The sequence below is a fragment of the Labrus mixtus genome, unplaced genomic scaffold (genome assembly GCF_963584025.1).
Source record: "Labrus mixtus unplaced genomic scaffold, fLabMix1.1 SCAFFOLD_102, whole genome shotgun sequence".
NCBI classification, from domain to species: domain Eukaryota; kingdom Metazoa; phylum Chordata; class Actinopteri; order Labriformes; family Labridae; genus Labrus; species Labrus mixtus.
The window spans coordinates 1-17,500 of NW_026870186.1; the positions used below are offsets into that span (position 1 = coordinate 1).

The 17,500-nt window shown below is 41.8% G+C and overlaps 17 non-coding genes and 6 pseudogenes across 17 annotated transcripts; all 23 read right to left on the reverse strand.

The window, feature by feature from the left end:
• Positions 1-225: 225 nt before the first annotated feature.
• On the reverse strand, positions 226-344 carry LOC132965653 (5S ribosomal RNA). The gene has a single exon (XR_009670118.1). It is a non-coding gene; the product is annotated as a 5S ribosomal RNA (ribosomal RNA).
• A 119-nt stretch (positions 345-463) lies between these two features.
• LOC132965635 (5S ribosomal RNA) lies at positions 464-582 on the reverse strand. The gene has a single exon (XR_009670113.1). It is a non-coding gene; the product is annotated as a 5S ribosomal RNA (ribosomal RNA).
• Positions 583-704: 122 nt separating this feature from the next.
• Positions 705-813, reverse strand: LOC132965659 (5S ribosomal RNA; annotated as a pseudogene).
• A 124-nt stretch (positions 814-937) lies between these two features.
• On the reverse strand, positions 938-1,057 carry LOC132965648 (5S ribosomal RNA; annotated as a pseudogene).
• A 122-nt stretch (positions 1,058-1,179) lies between these two features.
• Positions 1,180-1,299, reverse strand: LOC132965646 (5S ribosomal RNA; annotated as a pseudogene).
• A 121-nt stretch (positions 1,300-1,420) lies between these two features.
• LOC132965623 (5S ribosomal RNA) lies at positions 1,421-1,539 on the reverse strand. Its single transcript, XR_009670101.1, has one exon. It is a non-coding gene; the product is annotated as a 5S ribosomal RNA (ribosomal RNA).
• A 122-nt stretch (positions 1,540-1,661) lies between these two features.
• On the reverse strand, positions 1,662-1,770 carry LOC132965647 (5S ribosomal RNA; annotated as a pseudogene).
• A 121-nt stretch (positions 1,771-1,891) lies between these two features.
• LOC132965626 (5S ribosomal RNA) lies at positions 1,892-2,010 on the reverse strand. The gene has a single exon (XR_009670104.1). It is a non-coding gene; the product is annotated as a 5S ribosomal RNA (ribosomal RNA).
• A 122-nt stretch (positions 2,011-2,132) lies between these two features.
• On the reverse strand, positions 2,133-2,251 carry LOC132965624 (5S ribosomal RNA). Its single transcript, XR_009670102.1, has one exon. It is a non-coding gene; the product is annotated as a 5S ribosomal RNA (ribosomal RNA).
• Positions 2,252-2,372: 121 nt separating this feature from the next.
• Positions 2,373-2,491, reverse strand: LOC132965638 (5S ribosomal RNA). Its single transcript, XR_009670115.1, has one exon. It is a non-coding gene; the product is annotated as a 5S ribosomal RNA (ribosomal RNA).
• Positions 2,492-2,614: 123 nt separating this feature from the next.
• On the reverse strand, positions 2,615-2,733 carry LOC132965627 (5S ribosomal RNA). The gene has a single exon (XR_009670105.1). It is a non-coding gene; the product is annotated as a 5S ribosomal RNA (ribosomal RNA).
• Positions 2,734-2,855: 122 nt separating this feature from the next.
• Positions 2,856-2,974, reverse strand: LOC132965630 (5S ribosomal RNA). Its single transcript, XR_009670108.1, has one exon. It is a non-coding gene; the product is annotated as a 5S ribosomal RNA (ribosomal RNA).
• A 121-nt stretch (positions 2,975-3,095) lies between these two features.
• On the reverse strand, positions 3,096-3,214 carry LOC132965664 (5S ribosomal RNA). The gene has a single exon (XR_009670119.1). It is a non-coding gene; the product is annotated as a 5S ribosomal RNA (ribosomal RNA).
• Positions 3,215-3,337: 123 nt separating this feature from the next.
• Positions 3,338-3,456, reverse strand: LOC132965621 (5S ribosomal RNA). The gene has a single exon (XR_009670099.1). It is a non-coding gene; the product is annotated as a 5S ribosomal RNA (ribosomal RNA).
• A 122-nt stretch (positions 3,457-3,578) lies between these two features.
• Positions 3,579-3,697, reverse strand: LOC132965641 (5S ribosomal RNA). The gene has a single exon (XR_009670117.1). It is a non-coding gene; the product is annotated as a 5S ribosomal RNA (ribosomal RNA).
• Positions 3,698-3,819: 122 nt separating this feature from the next.
• On the reverse strand, positions 3,820-3,938 carry LOC132965625 (5S ribosomal RNA). The gene has a single exon (XR_009670103.1). It is a non-coding gene; the product is annotated as a 5S ribosomal RNA (ribosomal RNA).
• A 121-nt stretch (positions 3,939-4,059) lies between these two features.
• On the reverse strand, positions 4,060-4,178 carry LOC132965639 (5S ribosomal RNA). Its single transcript, XR_009670116.1, has one exon. It is a non-coding gene; the product is annotated as a 5S ribosomal RNA (ribosomal RNA).
• Positions 4,179-4,301: 123 nt separating this feature from the next.
• LOC132965628 (5S ribosomal RNA) lies at positions 4,302-4,420 on the reverse strand. Its single transcript, XR_009670106.1, has one exon. It is a non-coding gene; the product is annotated as a 5S ribosomal RNA (ribosomal RNA).
• A 122-nt stretch (positions 4,421-4,542) lies between these two features.
• On the reverse strand, positions 4,543-4,661 carry LOC132965631 (5S ribosomal RNA). The gene has a single exon (XR_009670109.1). It is a non-coding gene; the product is annotated as a 5S ribosomal RNA (ribosomal RNA).
• Positions 4,662-4,782: 121 nt separating this feature from the next.
• On the reverse strand, positions 4,783-4,901 carry LOC132965618 (5S ribosomal RNA). Its single transcript, XR_009670097.1, has one exon. It is a non-coding gene; the product is annotated as a 5S ribosomal RNA (ribosomal RNA).
• Positions 4,902-5,024: 123 nt separating this feature from the next.
• On the reverse strand, positions 5,025-5,143 carry LOC132965622 (5S ribosomal RNA). The gene has a single exon (XR_009670100.1). It is a non-coding gene; the product is annotated as a 5S ribosomal RNA (ribosomal RNA).
• A 122-nt stretch (positions 5,144-5,265) lies between these two features.
• On the reverse strand, positions 5,266-5,374 carry LOC132965661 (5S ribosomal RNA; annotated as a pseudogene).
• Positions 5,375-5,495: 121 nt separating this feature from the next.
• LOC132965654 (5S ribosomal RNA) lies at positions 5,496-5,604 on the reverse strand (annotated as a pseudogene).
• Between the last annotated feature and the right edge of the window lie 11,896 nt (positions 5,605-17,500).

Below are 17,500 nucleotides of genomic sequence, written 5' to 3' on the forward strand. Positions count from 1 at the left end.
ACAGCACCTGGTATTCCTAGGCGGTCTCCCATCCAAGTATTAACCAGGCCCGACCCTGCTTTGCTTCTGAGATCGGGCGTGTTCAGGGTGGTATGGACGTAAGGCATTATTGTGTGCAGAAAGGGGCCTTTTAAAGATATCATGCCCTTGATTCTGGCTGAATTTTTGGACATGTGAATATGTCTCTATATGATAAAAAAAAACATATGATCAAAAAAATGAAAAAGCTTACAGCACCTGGTATTCCCAGGCGGTCTCCCATCCAAGTACTAATCAGGCCCAACCCTGCTTAGCTTCCGAGATCGGACGAGATCAGGCGTGTTCAGGGTGGTATGGCCGTAAGCCATTACTGTGTGCAGACAGGGGCCTTTTAAAGATGTCATGCCCTTGATTCTGGCTGAATTTTTGGACATGTGAATATGTCTCTATATGATAAAAAAAAAACAAGATCAAAAAAATGAAAAAGTTACAGCACCTGGTATTCCCAGGCGGCCTCCCATCCAAGTACTAACCAGGCCCGACCCTGCTTAGCTTCTGAGATCGAACGAGATCGGGCGTGTTCAGGGTGGTATGGCCGTAAGCCTTTATTGTGTGCAGAAAGGGGCCTTTTAAAGATGTCATGACCTTGATTCTGGCTGAATTTTTGGACATGTGAATAAGTCTCTCTATGATAAAAAAAAACATATGATCAAAAAAATAAAAAAAGCTTACAGCGTCTGGTATTCCCAGGCGGTCTCCCATCCAAGTACTAACCAGGCCCTACCCTGCTTAGCTTCCAAGATCGGACGAGTTCAGGATGGTTTGGCCGTAAGCCATTATTGTGTGCAGAAAGGGGCCTTTTAAAGATGTCATGCCCTTGATTCTGGCTGAATTTTTGGACATGTGAATATGTCTCTATATGATAAAAAAAAAAAACATATGATCAAAAAAATGAAACAGCTTACAGCATTTGGTATTCCACAGGCGGTCTCCCATCCAAGTACTAACGAGGCCCGACCCTGCATAGCTTCCGAGATCGGACGAGATCGGGCGTGTTCAGGGTGGTATGGCCGTAAGCCATTATTGTGTGCAGAAAGGGGCCTTTTAAAGATGTCATGCCCTTGATTCTGGCTGAATTTTTGGACATGTGAATATGTCTCTCTATGATAAAAAAAAAACACATGATCAAAAAAATTAAACAGCTTACAGCATCTGGTATTCCACAGGCGGTCTCCCATCCAAGTACTAACCAGGCACTAACCTGCTTAGCTTCCGAGATCGGACGAGATCAGGCGTGTTCAGGGTGGTATGGCCGTAAGCCATTATTGTGTGCAGAGAGGGGCCTTTTAAAGATGTCATGCCCTTGATTCTGGCTGAATTTTTGGACATGTGAATATGTCTCTATATGATAAAAAAAACATATGATCAAAAAAAATGAAAAAGCTTACAGCACCTGGTATTCCCAGGCGGTCTCCCATCCAAGTACTAACCAGGCCCGACCCTGCTTAGCTTCTGAGATCGGACGAGATCGGGCGTGTTCAGGGTGGTATGGCCGTAAGCCATTATTGTGCGCAGAAAGGGGCCTTTTAAAGATGTCATGCCCTTGATTCTGGCTGAATTTTTGGACATGTGAATATGTCTCTATATGATAAAAAAAAACATATGATCAAACAAAATGAAAAAGCTTACAGCACCTGGTATTCCCAGGCGGTCTCCCATCCAAGTACTAACCAGGCCCGACCCTGCTTAGCTTCTGAGATCGGACGTGTTCAGGGTGGTATGGCCGTAAGCCATTATTGTGTGCAGAAAGGGGCCTTTTAAAGATATCATGCCCTTGATTCTGGCTGAATTTTTGGACATGTGAATATGTCTCTATATGATAAAAAAAAACATATGATCAAAAAAATGAAAAAGCTTACAGCACCTGGTATTCCCAGGCGGTCTCCCATCCAAGTACTAACAAGGCCCGACCCTGCTTAGCTTCCGAGATCGGACGAGATCGGGCGTGTTCAGGGTGGTATGGCCGTAAGCCATTATTGTATGCAGAAAGGTGCCTTTTAAAGATGTCATGCCCTTGATTCTGGCTGAATTTTTGGACACGTGAATATGTCTCTATATGATAAAAAAAAAACATATGATCAAAAAAATGAAAAGACTTACAGCACCTGGTATTCCCAGGAGGTCTCCCATCCAAGTACTAACCAGGCCCGACCCTGCTTAGCTTCTGAGATCGGACGAGATCGGGCGTGTTCAGGGTGGTATGGCCGTAAGCCATTATTGTGTGCAGAAAGGGGCCTTTTAAAGATATCATGCCCTTGATTCTGGCTGAATTTTTGGACATGTGAATATGTCTCTATATGATAAAAAAAAACATATGATCAAAAAAATGAAAAAGCTTACAGCACCTGGTATTCCCAGGCGGTCTCCCATCCAAGTACTAACCAGGCCCGACCCTGCATAGCTTCCGAGATCGGACTAGATCGGACGAGTTCAGGGTGGTATGACCGTAAGCCATTATTGTGTGCAGAAAGGGGCCTTTTAAAGATGTCATGCCCTTGATTCTGGTTGAATTTTTGGACATGTGAATATGTCTCTATATGATAAAAAAAAATCATATGATCAAAAAAAATTAAAAAGCTTACAGCACCTGGTATTCCCAGGCGGTCTCCCATCCAAGTACTAACAAGGCCCGACCCTGCTTAGCTTCCGAGATCGGACGAGATCGGGCGTGTTCAGGGTGGTATGGCCGTAAGCCATTATTGTATGCAGAAAGGGGCCTTTTAAAGATGTCATGCCCTTGATTCTGGCTGAATTTTTGGACATGTGAATATGTCTCTATATGATAAAAAAAAAACATATGATCAAAAAAATGAAAAAACTTACAGCACCTGGTATTCCCAGGCGGTCTCCCATCCAAGTACTAACCAGGACCTACCCTGCTTAGCTTCCGAGATCGGACGAGATCAGGCGTGTTCAGGGTGGTATGGCCGTAAGCCATTATTGTGTGCAGACAGGGGCCTTTTAAAGATGTCATGCCCTTGATTCTGGCTGAATTTTTGGACATGTGAATATGTCTCTATATGATTAAAAAAACATATGATCAAAAAAAATGAAAAAGCTTACAGCACCTGGTATTCCGAGGCGGTCTCCCATCCAAGTACTAACCAGGCCCGACCCTGCTTAGCTTCCGAGATCGGACGAGATCGGGCGTGTTCAGGGTGGTATGGCTGTAAGCCATTATTGTATGCAGAAAGGGGCCTTTTAAAGATGTCATGCCCTTGATTCTGGCTGAATTTTTGGACATGTGAATATGTCTCTATATGATAAAAAAAAATCATATGATCAAAAAAAATGAAAAAGCTTACAGCACCTGGTATTCCCAGGCGGTCTCCCATCCAAGTACTAACCAGGCCCTACCCTGCTTAGCTTCCGAGATCAGACAAGATCGGGCGTGTTCAGGGTGGTATGGCCGTAAGCCATTATTGTGTGCAGAAAGGGGCCTTTTAAAGATGTCATGCCCTTGATTCTGGCTGAATTTTTGGACATGTGAATATGTCTCTATATGATAAAAAAAAAACATATGATCAAAAAAATGAAAAGACTTACAGCACCTGGTATTCCCAGGAGGTCTCCCATCCAAGTACTAACCAGGCCCGACCCTGCTTAGCTTCCGAGATCGGACGAGATCGGGCGTGTTCAGGGTGGTATGGCCGTAAGCCATTATTGTATGCAGAAAGGTGCCTTTTAAAGATGTCATGCCCTTGATTCTGGCTGAATTTTTGGACACGTGAATATGTCTCTATATGATAAAAAAAAAACATATGATCAAAAAAATGAAAAGACTTACAGCACCTGGTATTCCCAGGAGGTCTCCCATCCAAGTACTAACCAGGCCCGACCCTGCTTAGCTTCTGAGATCGGACGAGATCGGGCGTGTTCAGGGTGGTATGGCCGTAAGCCATTATTGTGTGCAGAAAGGGGCCTTTTAAAGATATCATGCCCTTGATTCTGGCTGAATTTTTGGACATGTGAATATGTCTCTATATGATAAAAAAAAACATATGATCAAAAAAATGAAAAAGCTTACAGCACCTGGTATTCCCAGGCGGTCTCCCATCCAAGTACTAACCAGGCCCGACCCTGCATAGCTTCCGAGATCGGACTAGATCGGACGAGTTCAGGGTGGTATGACCGTAAGCCATTATTGTGTGCAGAAAGGGGCCTTTTAAAGATGTCATGCCCTTGATTCTGGTTGAATTTTTGGACATGTGAATATGTCTCTATATGATAAAAAAAAATCATATGATCAAAAAAAATTAAAAAGCTTACAGCACCTGGTATTCCCAGGCGGTCTCCCATCCAAGTACTAACAAGGCCCGACCCTGCTTAGCTTCCGAGATCGGACGAGATCGGGCGTGTTCAGGGTGGTATGGCCGTAAGCCATTATTGTATGCAGAAAGGGGCCTTTTAAAGATGTCATGCCCTTGATTCTGGCTGAATTTTTGGACATGTGAATATGTCTCTATATGATAAAAAAAAAACATATGATCAAAAAAATGAAAAAACTTACAGCACCTGGTATTCCCAGGCGGTCTCCCATCCAAGTACTAACCAGGACCTACCCTGCTTAGCTTCCGAGATCGGACGAGATCAGGCGTGTTCAGGGTGGTATGGCCGTAAGCCATTATTGTGTGCAGACAGGGGCCTTTTAAAGATGTCATGCCCTTGATTCTGGCTGAATTTTTGGACATGTGAATATGTCTCTATATGATTAAAAAAACATATGATCAAAAAAAATGAAAAAGCTTACAGCACCTGGTATTCCGAGGCGGTCTCCCATCCAAGTACTAACCAGGCCCGACCCTGCTTAGCTTCCGAGATCGGACGAGATCGGGCGTGTTCAGGGTGGTATGGCTGTAAGCCATTATTGTATGCAGAAAGGGGCCTTTTAAAGATGTCATGCCCTTGATTCTGGCTGAATTTTTGGACATGTGAATATGTCTCTATATGATAAAAAAAAATCATATGATCAAAAAAAATGAAAAAGCTTACAGCACCTGGTATTCCCAGGCGGTCTCCCATCCAAGTACTAACCAGGCCCTACCCTGCTTAGCTTCCGAGATCAGACAAGATCGGGCGTGTTCAGGGTGGTATGGCCGTAAGCCATTATTGTGTGCAGAAAGGGGCCTTTTAAAGATGTCATGCCCTTGATTCTGGCTGAATTTTTGGACATGTGAATATGTCTCTATATGATAAAAAAAAAACGTATGATCAAAAAAATGAAAAAGCTTACAGCACCTGGTATTCCCAGGCAGTCTCCCATCCAACTAGTAACCAGGCCCGACCCTGCTTAGCTTCCAAGATTGGATGAGTTCAGGGTTGTATGGCCGTAAGCCATTATTGTGTGCAGAAAGGGGCCTTTTAAAGATGTCATGCCCTTGATTCTGGCTGAATTTTAGGACATGTGAATATGTCTCTATATGATAAAAAAAAACATATGATCAAAAAAATGAAAAAGCTTACAGCACCTGGTATTCCCAGGCGGTCTCCCATTCAAGTACTAAACAGGCCCCACCCTGCTTAGCTTCCAAGATCGGACGAGTTCAGGGTGGTATGGCCATAAGCCATTATTGTGTGCAGAGAGGGGCCTTTTAAAGATGTCATGCCCTTGATTCTGGCTGAATTTTTGGACATGTGAATATGTCTCTATATGATAAAAAAAACATATGATCAAAAAAAATGAAAAAGCTTACAGCACCTGTTATTCCCAGGCGGTCTCCCATCCAAGTACTAACCAGGCCCGACCCTGCTTAGCTTCCGAGATCAGATGAGATCGGGCGTGTTTTTTTTTTTTTTTTTATCTTTTATTATCAAAATTACAAAAACATTTATAATTCTTTCACATCATTTACAACAAATGCTATTATAATACATACACCCTCTAAATTAAACCTCCCCTCTGACGCAAACGGCACCCTAAAAACAATAAAAACATAGCATCAGAAAAAAAAAACTCAAATCACCCCTGATACCCCCAACTCATGACAACTCTTCTGAGTCCCTCCCCCAAAGCAAACACCCCTCTGAAAACAAACCACAAAAACATACAAAAACCCCACAGTATTCTCAAAAAACCACTGAGAAAAAAAAAAAAAAAACACCAAATCAAATCACCCATTTTCCCCATGACCAAAAAAGAAGCCCTCGTACCAAAAAAACAAAAACAAAATAATTTAGACATCCCACATAATTCCCTCCTCATTTACTCTACACACATTCGCACCTTCCACAAACATTCTCACAAACTCACTCTCATTCGCTATGTACAACAATTTAAGATGTGCTTTCCATTCATTCACAAACATTCTCCACACATTCATTTTCTTACTTTCATACAGTGCATAATTCCTTCTGTTAAAAACCGCTTTTCTTGCAAAAGCCAAAATTATATTCATTACATTGTGATTTTTTTGTTTTGTTCCCACCCCCAACAACACCGACAATTCCCACCCCCTTTCATTCCAACACTCATTCTTACTGCATTTCCCCAACATTTCTCTTATTTTTCCCCAAAAATAAACCAATTCCCCACACGTAACAAACAAATGTATTAAATCCTCATCCGTACTTTCACATACACAACACTTTCTTTCATACCTCTCCTTATGGATCTGATGCAGGACGATGCAGGTGAAGATCCTCCTGTGCCTCAGTTTGAAATCTAGGTCAAATATTGCATGTGGTGTATGCGGAATGTTAATGTTCTTCCATATCATGTTGCTTGTTATGTCCGGGTATGTGTCTGTCCATTTTACTTCGGATGTGGGTTTCTGTATTCTATGTGTGATTGCGCACCTATACCAAATTTTTGTAGTGACATCTGTAATGTTGTGTTTCTTCTCCCCTAGGCACAGGGAGATCCCCCCCCACATCGTCCTGCATCACTCCCTCCTTCTCTTTGATTAATTTTTCCCATTCGCTCGACAAAGACAATTTTACATTTGCAAACACTCTCTCAATCACATCCTTTCTGCACACACACCCTTTATTTTTTAAACCCCTCACCACCATTTGTAAATCAAAATCCCCCCCACAGTTCAGTAAATCCCTTATTCTAATATATCCCGCTTTCGACATAGCTTCACACTTAATTACCCTCTCCCCATTTTTAAAATACGGGCTCAAGAGGAAGGGCAGTCGTAGCACTGACCCTCTCGTTCCGCACTCTGGTACAGTCCAGGATGAAACCTGATACCACGCACTGAGTACTTCCTGGAAAAACCGTGGCAAGTGTTTAAATGAATCCGGGTTATTGATCTGGTACAGGTTGTCCTCGTTGTAGAGTCCAAAACTGCACAGATATTGTTTGAAGTGGTTTTTCCAAACTACGTTCCGGTTCTGGTCCATAAATTTGCCTATCAATTTGACTCTTAGTGCTACTTTTTTTGTAAGTAAATCAATCAAAGCTAGCCCCCCCTGATCTTTAGCCCCTATTATTGTTTTGTGAGCTATACTCGCTGCTTTGTTTTTCCAAATAAAGTCCCTAATGGTCTTTGAAATCTCCTTAAAGGCCCAGTCCGGAAGCGTACAAGTACTCAGCGCATGATTCACTTTGGACAACACGAGAGCATTTGTTACGGCTACCCTTCCTCTCAACAATAGACCCCTCGCTTTCCACAAATTCAATGTTTTTTTAATTTTACCCACCACCTCTTTCCATGTTACATCATCACATTCATTCTCATTTTTCCCCATATTCACTCCCAACACTTTTCTTCTCTCACACACCGTTTTAAATCCCCACTTATTAACTAGATTGGATTCCTTACCTAGTAACATAATTTCTGACTTATTTTCATTTACTTTTGCCCCAGATGCTCTTTCATAAGTTTGTACATGTTTTAATATCAATTCTATATCCTCCTCTCCTTTTACCATTATATTCACGTCATCTGCATACTGTATTATTTTTACGTTTTCCTTACCTATACCTTTTATGTTTACGTCTTCCGATATCAGTGCTGCCAGCGGCTCTGCTACCAAGCTGTACAACAGCGCTGACATCGGACATCCTTGTCTCACTGACCTTGATATTTTAAAAGAATCAGTTAGTTCCCCGTTACATTTTATCTTGCTTTCCGCTCCTGTATACAACATATTTATCCATTCTCTCATTCTCTCCCCGAATCCAAACTTCTCTAACACCTTCCCCATGAACCCGTGATCTACTCTGTCAAAAGCTTTATTTAAATCAATCCCTAGCCATATTCCCCCCTCCCCTTCCATATCCCTGACCGTCTGTTTTATTGAAATGATTGAGTCTGCTATGTCTCTGTTTGGTATACTGTATGATTGTGTTTGTTCTATGATTGTTCCTATTACCTCCCTGATTCTATTGGCTATTGTTTTCGCTATGATTTTGTAGTCTGTGTTGAGTAGGCTGATTGGTCTGTAGTTGTCCAGATTTTTATTGTCCCCCTTGTTTTTGTAAAAAATAGTAACCACCCCTTCCCCTAAACTTTTTGGTATATGTTTCACTTTTTCCATATATTTACTCAATTTGTTCACCAAGGGCACCAGCTGCTCTTTGAAAGCTTGGTAGAATTCCGCAGTTAGGCCATCGCTCCCAGGACTTTTGTTTTTGTTTAACCCCTCTAAAGCACTTCTGATTTCTCCCTCTGTAAACTCACAATCACACCACATTTTATCGTCCTCGCTTAGTTTTTTCTTTAAGGCACCCAAAGCTCTGTTCACACTCACGCTATCACACTCCTGTCTCGAAAACAGGCTTTCATAATAGCCCTTTACTATTTCTAAAATTCCCTTTTTATCTGTCACACTTTTACCTGCTTCATTTAATAATTCGTTTATTTCTGTTCTTTTTTGTTTTTGTTTTTCCAGACCTAAAAAAAAGGCTGTACTCCTCTCCCCCTCATACATATATTGTATTTTACTCCTAATGGCTGCACCCCTACTCTTTTTAAGTTCAATCACTCCCAACTGTTCTTTTAAATGTATGTATTTTTCGACATCTACATTATCTACACTGTCAAGCGATGCTATTTCCTCACTTAGTTGTTTTCTCAAATTCTCTTCCTTTCTATTTTCTCTCCACTTTTTCTCTTTACTATAATTGATACACTTTTTTTTAATTCTGACTTTTACACTATCCCACCACACATTCATATCTTCACTCTCATTCCACTCATATCCCACATCATTCAACAATCTTTCCATACTTTTCACAAACATTCCATCATCCAGCAAGCTTGCATTAAAGCACCATATCCCTCCTTTACGTACATTCGTTTCTTTTCTAAACGTGATTTCTATTCCAGCGTGATCGCTCCACATATTAGTTTTATATTCAACTTCTTTAATCCACCTCACTACCTCGCATGTCACCAAAGCATAATCTATTCTAGATTGTTTTAATCTATTTAGTACAATTTGTCTCCTGGAGAACACCCTCCCCCATGGATGTAGCAATCTCCAAATATCAATGCATTGTTTCGTTATCATTATATCTTTAAGTGTCCCCCTGCTTACATCCCCTTTAAACACATTATTTTTTGACACATCGGTGGGTGTCATTGCCACATTAAAGTCACCGATTATTATACAATTCCTTTCCCACCATTTGCTTATTGCAATGAAGAACGTTTTCCTTTCTTTTTCTCCATTCGGTGCATATATATTTATGATTCTTATATTTTTCGTTTCATACACACAGTCTATTACTATTATTCTTCCTTCTTTGTCTCCATAAACCAAATTTACCCCTGTTACCCGACCCGTTTTGACTAAAACCGCCACTCCTCTCGCCCTCGACATGCCATTGGAGCAGAAAATATGGCCCACAAAGTCTTTTTTTATGTCTTCCACCAGGGAATCATCCCACCTGGTCTCCTGCAGGCACAAAACGTCATTCTGCAAGGAAAGAATCGAATGTCTTTTTTCTTTGTTTCTTAGTCCATTCACGTTAATCGAAAATAAATTAAAGGCCATTATCATAAAAATAAAAACAAAAAAAACGGATTTACAGGGGTTATTGTCAGTCATTATTTGTCCTTACATTTCAATTTTTTCACCAACTTTTTTCGTTGTCCAAGACTTAGTCTTTTTTGCGCACTCGCCAGTTCACTCACATCCATTTCGCTGTCCGTTTCATTGGGACTGGTGCTTTTACCCGTATTATTTAGCGTGATTTTTCTCCCTCCCGCCTGTCCAACACCACTCTCAGGCATCTCCCTCCCCTCTGTGCTCATGCTTACCCCCGGGTCTTCTGCCACGTCCCTTCCGTCTCCTTTTTTCCCTCTCTCGCTCGTTTTTCGCTGCTTCTGCTGTCCTCCCTCTCCAGCCAGCTCCGGCGTCTCCAGCTCGCACTCTGACGCCCGTTCTCCTCCGCTCTCTCCGCTCTGCTCCATTTCTCCGTCACTGTTCTCGTCTTCTCTGATCTCCTTCCTGCTTGCTCCGATCACCTCCTTCTCCTCCGCCTCCTCCTCGTACACCTCCTCCGCCTCGTCTTCATCCTCGTACACCTCCTCCACCTCGTTCTTGCTTTCCTCTCCGTTCACACACTCACATTCATTTTCTCTTTTTTTACAGTTTGTGCATTTTGTGCTGTTCGCGCTGCACTCTCGCGCAAAGTGTCCCTGCACCCCACAGTTGTGGCACATAACTTCTGGACACTCTCTCAGGATGTGTCCCGGCTGGATGCACATCCTGCACACTTTTTGTTGTCTATCATGTATTACTCTAAAGTATTCGTTCCCCATCACAGTGTTAAACTTTGTGGAGTAAGGGAGTGACTGTACCTGGTCATTAAATCTGACCCGGACAAACCTCGTTCCGTCAGCTATCATTGTTCCAGGCCACATTCTGCGTTTTATTGGTGATGTCGGTTTCACTCCCCATCCCGTCAGCTTCCAAACTATTTCTTCATCTGTGTTATATACGCTGGCAGGTTTAAAAAAGACACCACCAGCTCATCATTATTTAGTTCTCTCGCCACGACTCTGGTCTCTCCGATTTTAAATCCATCCAGCAGCCTTTCCTTTCCTTTAATGTTGCTCACCGTCACTTCCAGTTTTTCAGGTCCCAGGGTTCTGCACGCCAGCAGGCCCCCACAGATCATTTTTATGTTACTCATGACGTGATTTAGAGGAACTTTGTCTCCCACCATTTCAATGTTTAGTGTTAGTTTTCTCTCAAAAGACACTTTTGCTTCCTCTTTTTCTGCTCTCTCGCCACCTCTCCCATTCTCTGCATGCGGAGCAATCAGCCCGCCGCTCCTCTCTCTTCCTCTCTCTCCGTCATCCATTCCGTTCCCTGTTTCATTTGCCGTTTTCATCCGTCCTTTTTGTCCGTCGTTCTTCTCGTTGTCGTTAAAACCATTCGTTTGTTTCAGTGCCATGTTTGTTTGTTCACGTTGTTGTCCGTTCTCTTTTCCTTTTTCCATCTCTCCAGTCCGTGGTCCTGTCATCTTTGTGATCCGTCCGTGTGAGTTTGCTCGCGACATACGAGCAAACATTCACAAAAAACAAAAATTCTTCACAAAATTGTGGAAAAAAAACAGGAAAAAAGGTGAAAAGAAAAACGATCCCCCTAACAGTCAGTGACTGCTGGGGGACATTCACTCACAATCTGAGGTATTTAAATAAATCCAAAGCGCATCCAAAAAACAAACAAATTAGTCCAGCTGTCCAGCTCAGTACTGACACGTCAGCTCTCCTTCAGCACCACACAAACTCTGACAGCAAAAGGGGCGTGTTCAGGGTGGTATGGCCGTAAGCCATTATTGCGTGCAGAAAGGGGCCTTTTAAAGATGTCATACCCTTGATTCTGGCTGAATTTTTGGACATGTGAATATGTCTCTATATGATAAAAAAAAACATATGATCAAAAAAATGAAAAAGCTTACAGCACCTGGTATTCCCAGGCGGTCTCCCATCCAAGTACTAACCAGGCCCGACCCTGCTTAGCTTCCGAGATCTGACGAGATCGGGCGTGTTTTTTTTTTTTTTTATCTTTTATTATCAAAATTACAAAAACATTTATAATTCTTTCACATCATTTACAACAAATGCTATTACAATACATACACCCTCTAAATTAAACCTCCCCTCTGACGCAAACGGCACCCTAAAAACAATAAAAACATAGCATCAGAAAAAAAAAAACTCCAACCACCCCTGATACCCCCAACTCATGACAACTCTTCTGAGTCCCTCCCCCAAAGCAAACACCCCTCTGAAAACAAACCACAAAAACATACAAAAACCCCACAGTATTCTCAAAAAACCACTGAGAAAAAAAAAAAAAAAACACCAAATCAAATCACCCATTTTCCCCATGACCAAAAAAGAAGCCCTCGTACCAAAAAAACAAAAACAAAATAATTTAGACATCCCACATAATTCCCTCCTCATTTACTCTACACACATTCGCACCTTCCACAAACATTCTCACAAACTCACTCTCATTCGCTATGTACAACAATTTAAGATGTGCTTTCCATTCATTCACAAACATTCTCCACACATTCATTTTCTTACTTTCATACAGTGCATAATTCCTTCTGTTAAAAACCGCTTTTCTTGCAAAAGCCAAAATTATATTCATTACATTGTGATTTTTTTGTTTTGTTCCCACCCCCAACAACACCGACAATTCCCACCCCCTTTCATTCCAACACTCATTCTTACTGCATTTCCCCAACATTTCTCTTATTTTTCCCCAAAAATAAACCAATTCCCCACACGTAACAAACAAATGTATTAAATCCTCATCCGTACTTTCACATACACAACACTTTCTTTCATACCTCTCCTTATGGATCTGATGCAGGACGATGCAGGTGAAGATCCTCCTGTGCCTCAGTTTAAAATCTAGGTCAAATATTGCATGTGGTGTATGCGGAATGTTAATGTTCTTCCATATCATGTTGCTTGTTATGTCCGGGTATGTGTCTGTCCATTTTACTTCGGATGTGGGTTTCTGTATTCTATGTGTGATTGCGCACCTATACCAAATTTTTGTAGTGACATCTGTAATGTTGTGTTTCTTCTCCCCTAGGCACAGGGAGATCCCCCCCACATCGTCCTGCATCACTCCCTCCTTCTCTTTGATTAATTTTTCCCATTCGCTCGACAAAGACAATTTTACATTTGCAAACACTCTCTCAATCACATCCTTTCTGCACACACACCCTTTATTTTTTAAACCCCTCACCACCATTTGTAAATCAAAATCCCCCCCACAGTTCAGTAAATCCCTTATTCTAATATATCCCGCTTTCGACATAGCTTCACACTTAATTACCCTCTCCCCATTTTTAAAATACGGGCTCGAGAGGAAGGGCAGTCGTAGCACTGACCCTCTCGTTCCGCACTCTGGTACAGTCCAGGATGAAACCTGATACCACGCACTGAGTACTTCCTGGAAAAACCGTGGCAAGTGTTTAAATGAATCCAGGTTATTGATCTGGTACAGGTTGTCCTCGTTGTAGAGTCCAAAACTGCACAGATATTGTTTGAAGTGGTTTTTCCAAACTACGTTCCGGTTCTGGTCCATAAATTTGCCTATCAATTTGACTCTTAGTGCTACTTTTTTTGTAAGTAAATCAATCAAAGCTAGCCCCCCCTGATCTTTAGCCCCTATTATTGTTTTGTGAGCTATACTCGCTGCTTTGTTTTTCCAAATAAAGTCCCTAATGGTCTTTGAAATCTCCTTAAAGGCCCAGTCCGGAAGCGTACAAGTACTCAGCGCATGATTCACTTTGGACAACACGAGAGCATTTGTTACGGCTACCCTTCCTCTCAACAATAGACCCCTCGCTTTCCACAAATTCAATGTTTTTTTAATTTTACCCACCACCTCTTTCCATGTTACATCATCACATTCATTCTCATTTTTCCCCATATTCACTCCCAACACTTTTCTTCTCTCACACACCGTTTTAAATCCCCACTTATTAACTAGATTGGATTCCTTACCTAGTAACATAATTTCTGACTTATTTTCATTTACTTTTGCCCCAGATGCTCTTTCATAAGTTTGTACATGTTTTAATATCAATTCTATATCCTCCTCTCCTTTTACCATTATATTCACGTCATCTGCATACTGTATTATTTTTACGTTTTCCTTACCTATACCTTTTATGTTTACGTCTTCCGATATCAGTGCTGCCAGCGGCTCTGCTACCAAGCTGTACAACAGCGCTGACATCGGACATCCTTGTCTCACTGACCTTGATATTTTAAAAGAATCAGTTAGTTCCCCGTTACATTTTATCTTGCTTTCCGCTCCTGTATACAACATATTTATCCATTCTCTCATTCTCTCCCCGAATCCAAACTTCTCTAACACCTTCCCCATGAACCCGTGATCTACTCTGTCAAAAGCTTTATTTAAATCAATCCCTAGCCATATTCCCCCCTCCCCTTCCATATCCCTGACCGTCTGTTTTATTGAAATGATTGAGTCTGCTATGTCTCTGTTTGGTATACTGTATGATTGTGTTTGTTCTATGATTGTTCCTATTACCTCCCTGATTCTATTGGCTATTGTTTTCGCTATGATTTTGTAGTCTGTGTTGAGTAGGCTGATTGGTCTGTAGTTGTCCAGATTTTTATTGTCCCCCTTGTTTTTGTAAAAAATAGTAACCACCCCTTCCCCTAAACTTTTTGGTATATGTTTCACTTTTTCCATATATTTACTCAATTTGTTCACCAAGGGCACCAGCTGCTCTTTGAAAGCTTGGTAGAATTCCGCAGTTAGGCCATCGCTCCCAGGACTTTTGTTTTTGTTTAACCCCTCTAAAGCACTTCTGATTTCTCCCTCTGTAAACTCACAATCACACCACATTTTATCGTCCTCGCTTAGTTTTTTCTTTAAGGCACCCAAAGCTCTGTTCACACTCACGCTATCACACTCCTGTCTCGAAAACAGGCTTTCATAATAGCCCTTTACTATTTCTAAAATTCCCTTTTTATCTGTCACACTTTTACCTGCTTCATTTAATAATTTGTTTATTTCTGTTCTTTTTTGTTTTTGTTTTTCCAGACCTAAAAAAAAGGCTGTACTCCTCTCCCCCTCATACATATATTGTATTTTACTCCTAATGGCTGCACCCCTACTCTTTTTAAGTTCAATCACTCCCAACTGTTCTTTTAAATGTATGTATTTTTCGACATCTACATTATCTACACTGTCAAGCGATGCTATTTCCTCACTTAGTTGTTTTCTCAAATTCTCTTCCTTTCTATTTTCTCTCCACTTTTTCTCTTTACTATAATTGATACACTTTTTTTTAATTCTGACTTTTACACTATCCCACCACACATTCATATCTTCACTCTCATTCCACTCATATCCCACATCATTCAACAATCTTTCCATACTTTTCACAAACATTCCATCATCCAGCAAGCTTGCATTAAAGCACCATATCCCTCCTTTACGTACATTCGTTTCTTTTCTAAACGTGATTTCTATTCCAGCGTGATCGCTCCACATATTAGTTTTATATTCAACTTCTTTAATCCACCTCACTACCTCGCATGTCACCAAAGCATAATCTATTCTAGATTGTTTTAATCTATTTAGTACAATTTGTCTCCTGGAGAACACCCTCCCCCATGGATGTAGCAATCTCCAAATATCAATGCATTGTTTCGTTATCATTATATCTTTAAGTGTCCCCCTGCTTACATCCCCTTTAAACACATTATTTTTTGACACATCGGTGGGTGTCATTGCCACATTAAAGTCACCGATTATTATACAATTCCTTTCCCACCATTTGCTTATTGCAATGAAGAACGTTTTCCTTTCTTTTTCTCCATTCGGTGCATATATATTTATGATTCTTATATTTTTCGTTTCATACACACAGTCTATTACTATTATTCTTCCTTCTTTGTCTCCATAAACCAAATTTACCCCTGTTACCCGACCCGTTTTGACTAAAACCGCCACTCCTCTCGCCCTCGACATGCCATTGGAGCAGAAAATATGGCCCACAAAGTCTTTTTTTATGTCTTCCACCAGGGAATCATCCCACCTGGTCTCCTGCAGGCACAAAACGTCATTCTGCAAGGAAAGAATCGAATGTCTTTTTTCTTTGTTTCTTAGTCCATTCACGTTAATCGAAAATAAATTAAAGGCCATTATCATAAAAATAAAAACAAAAAAAACGGATTTACAGGGGTTATTGTCAGTCATTATTTGTCCTTACATTTCAATTTTTTCACCAACTTTTTTCGTTGTCCAAGACTTAGTCTTTTTTGCGCACTCGCCAGTTCACTCACATCCATTTCGCTGTCCGTTTCATTGGGACTGGTGCTTTTACCCGTATTATTTAGCGTGATTTTTCTCCCTCCCGCCTGTCCAACACCACTCTCAGGCATCTCCCTCCCCTCTGTGCTCATGCTTACCCCCGGGTCTTCTGCCACGTCCCTTCCGTCTCCTTTTTTCCCTCTCTCGCTCGTTTTTCGCTGCTTCTGCTGTCCTCCCTCTCCAGCCAGCTCCGGCGTCTCCAGCTCGCACTCTGACGCCCGTTCTCCTCCGCTCTCTCCGCTCTGCTCCATTTCTCCGTCACTGTTCTCGTCTTCTCTGATCTCCTTCCTGCTTGCTCCGATCACCTCCTTCTCCTCCGCCTCCTCCTCGTACACCTCCTCCGCCTCGTCTTCATCCTCGTACACCTCCTCCACCTCGTTCTTGCTTTCCTCTCCGTTCACACACTCACATTCATTTTCTCTTTTTTTACAGTTTGTGCATTTTGTGCTGTTCGCGCTGCACTCTCGCGCAAAGTGTCCCTGCACCCCACAGTTGTGGCACATAACTTCTGGACACTCTCTCAGGATGTGTCCCGGCTGGATGCACATCCTGCACACTTTTTGTTGTCTATCATGTATTACTCTAAAGTATTCGTTCCCCATCACAGTGTTAAACTTTGTGGAGTAAGGGAGTGACTGTACCTGGTCATTAAATCTGACCCGGACAAACCTCGTTCCGTCAGCTATCATTGTTCCAGGCCACATTCTGCGTTTTATTGGTGATGTCGGTTTCACTCCCCATCCCGTCAGCTTCCAAACTATTTCTTCATCTGTGTTATATACGCTGGCAGGTTTAAAAAAGACACCACCAGCTCATCATTATTTAGTTCTCTCGCCACGACTCTGGTCTCTCCGATTTTAAATCCATCCAGCAGCCTTTCCTTTCCTTTAATGTTGCTCACCGTCACTTCCAGTTTTTCAGGTCCCAGGGTTCTGCACGCCAGCAGGCCCCCACAGATCATTTTTATGTTACTCATGACGTGATTTAGAGGAACTTTGTCTCCCACCATTTCAATGTTTAGTGTTAGTTTTCTCTCAAAAGACACTTTTGCTTCCTCTTTTTCTGCTCTCTCGCCACCTCTCCCATTCTCTGCATGCGGAGCAATCAGCCCGCCGCTCCTCTCTCTTCCTCTCTCTCCGTCATCCATTCCGTTCCCTGTTTCATTTGCCGTTTTCAT